The 2572-nt window shown below is 43.5% G+C and overlaps 1 pseudogene; it reads right to left on the bottom strand.

Annotated features, from left to right (window-relative positions):
• Positions 1 to 525: 525 nt before the first annotated feature.
• On the bottom strand, positions 526 to 912 carry LOC102486855 (60S acidic ribosomal protein P1 pseudogene; annotated as a pseudogene).
• Between the last annotated feature and the right edge of the window lie 1660 nt (positions 913 to 2572).

Raw genomic sequence — 2572 nt, 5'->3', positions numbered from 1 at the left:
GCCGGAGAGAGAGAGAGAGAGAGAGAGAGAGAGAGAGAGAGAGAGAGAGAAGGAGAGAGACAAGAAAGTGAGAAAACACGCCACAATCCCTCTCTTCCATTCTCCTCTTGGGATTTTGGGTACACCTGCACATGCCCAGTGTGTTTTAAGCCGCCATGTCTAGGACTCGAACAGCGGTCGGCTACGTGGGTATCCCACAACGTAACCATTACACCATCTGCTGGTCCCAAGATCCTTATCATAATCACCTCTGCAGAGTCTCTTTTACCATGAAAGGGAGTGTATTCACAAGTTCTGTGCATCAGGAGGTGGGCATTCAGCCTACCACACCTGGACCTGGGAGATTTAGGGACCGCAGGATCCTGAGGAATTCCTCCAGCAATCCAGTCTGGGAGGCCTTTGGTAGGAACCCCCTTGGTGAGAACGCCCTTTGACACTCTTTTCCCTCTCACAGTTCTTCAGCTGAGCTTGCCACCATTTCTAGTTAAATCGATACTGAATGTTGACATTATTATTATTATTATGTAAGAGTTCAGCTTTTTATTGAACACACTACAAAATAGATTTGGTCAAAAAGACCAAAGCCCATGTCATCATCCGATTCTTCAGATTCTTCTTTCTTTGCTTCTACATTGTTTTCTTCAGCTGGGGCGGCAGCAGCTGTGGGGGCTGGACCTCCTGTAGGTGCAGCACCAGCTGCTGGTGCAGGTCCACCTGCTCCTACGTTGCAGATGAGGCTCCCGATGTCGACATTGGCCAGGGCCTTCGCAAACAAGCCAGGCCAAAAAAGGTTCCACGTTTACACCAGCTGTTTTAGTGAGGGTATTGATCTTATCCTCCGTGATGGTCACCTCGTCGTCGTGCAAGATGAGGGCCGAGTAAGATGCAGGCGAGCTCCGAAACGGAGGCCATAGTGAGGACGGGCGCAGAGCAGGTGCTGCCGGACGCGGTGCTAGTCCCCGGATGAAGTGAGGGCCTCACCCCAACGCGGCCTTAGCTTCCTCGGAAGAACCGAGCGCCTTGGCGGCAGCTGAGCAAAAGGGCGAATGTTGGCATTATTATGGCCACAGAATTCACAGGCAGGCCTTGCACTGACCTGTAACTGCACTTGCTTTCTCCCACAGGTGTGCTTTTCATGAAGTTAATAACTGCCTCATCTTTCATTTGCTGACTTTTTAAGCACTTGACAGTATTTTATTCCTAGATTCTTTTTTTTTAATAATTATTTTATTTAATTTTACTTATTATTCTTTTTTAAAAATTTGCTATAGGGCATACACACTTACCAGAGAGGGAAAGTGAGAAAGCAGGTTGCCAAGACTGGTACTCGAACCATAGTCGGCATGTGGGAGTCCAGTGCCTTAACCACCACGCCACCTACTGGCCCCTAGATTTTTTTGTTGTTAGTTTCTTTTTAAAAAAGAATGATTTATTCATTTTATTTATACTTTATTATTATTTTAATTTGCTATAGGGCACGTGCACTCACCAGAGAGAGAGAAGGAAAGTGAGAAAGCAAGCTGCCAGGTGTGGGACTTGAACAGCTATTGGCCATGTGAGAGTCCAGTGCTTTGACCACCATGCCACTTGCTGGCCCAATTTATTTTTTATTTTTAAATTTTATTTATTTAAATTAAAAAAAATATTATTACTATTATTTAATTTGAGTAGAGAGCTAGAGAGAGGGAAAAGTGAGAAAGCAAGCCACTGGGTCTGGAACTTGAACCACAGTCGGCCATGTGGGAGTCCAACACCTTAACCACCATGTTACCTGCTGGCCCCCAATTTTTAATTTCCATGAGCAAGAGACATGGAGTTGCCCTCTTAGTGCAGTAGGTAGCGTGTCAGTCTCATAATCTGAAGAAATACAAAGACTTAGGACCAGCAGATGGCATGAATGTTACGTCACTGGACTCCCATGTAGTTGATGGTGGTTCAAGTCCCAGACCTAGAGGCTTAAAACTCAAGCTGGGTGCATGTGTGCATGAGCCTAAAATCCTGAGAGGAGAATGGAGGAGAAGGTCGTGGCCATCCCTCCAAGTGGCGATTTCTCACTTTCTGTCTCTCTGGCAAGTGCATGCACCCTATAACAAAAATTTCTCAAAAAAAGAAATACAAAACAGCATCCCAACAGGGTCTTTTTTTTTTTAATGTTTGAAATATTTGTTATAATTTTGTTTGTGACTCTATAACAGAGACAGTATGGTTTTAAATATTTTTGAGACAATATTTACATGTCAACTACTCAAACTGTTGAAAAGCAAACACCCAGGACACAATTCACGTGTAAACTTTCTCAGTTCAGCCCTGCCTACCAAGTATTCTGTGATACCATCTGCTAGCAAAGATCAGTCTCTTTGTCTTTTTCTTCCTCCAAAGTCTTATTCAAGAGAATCCTCTGATTGTGGCCACTCTTTTGTAATCTCTACTGACTACAATGCTGGACAGGAAAAGTCCAGGTTATTTTATGGTATGAATTCTTTCATATAGCTTCTCTCTTTTTTCTTTTCTTTTCTTTTTCTTTCTCTCTTTCTTTTCTTTTTCTTTCTTTCTTTTCCTTTTTTTTTTTTTT

This window comes from Tupaia chinensis, unplaced genomic scaffold (genome assembly GCF_000334495.1).
Source record: "Tupaia chinensis unplaced genomic scaffold, TupChi_1.0 Scaffold143861_1, whole genome shotgun sequence".
NCBI classification, from domain to species: Eukaryota; Metazoa; Chordata; class Mammalia; order Scandentia; family Tupaiidae; genus Tupaia; species Tupaia belangeri.
This window is presented reverse-complemented; position numbering and strand designations above follow the sequence as displayed.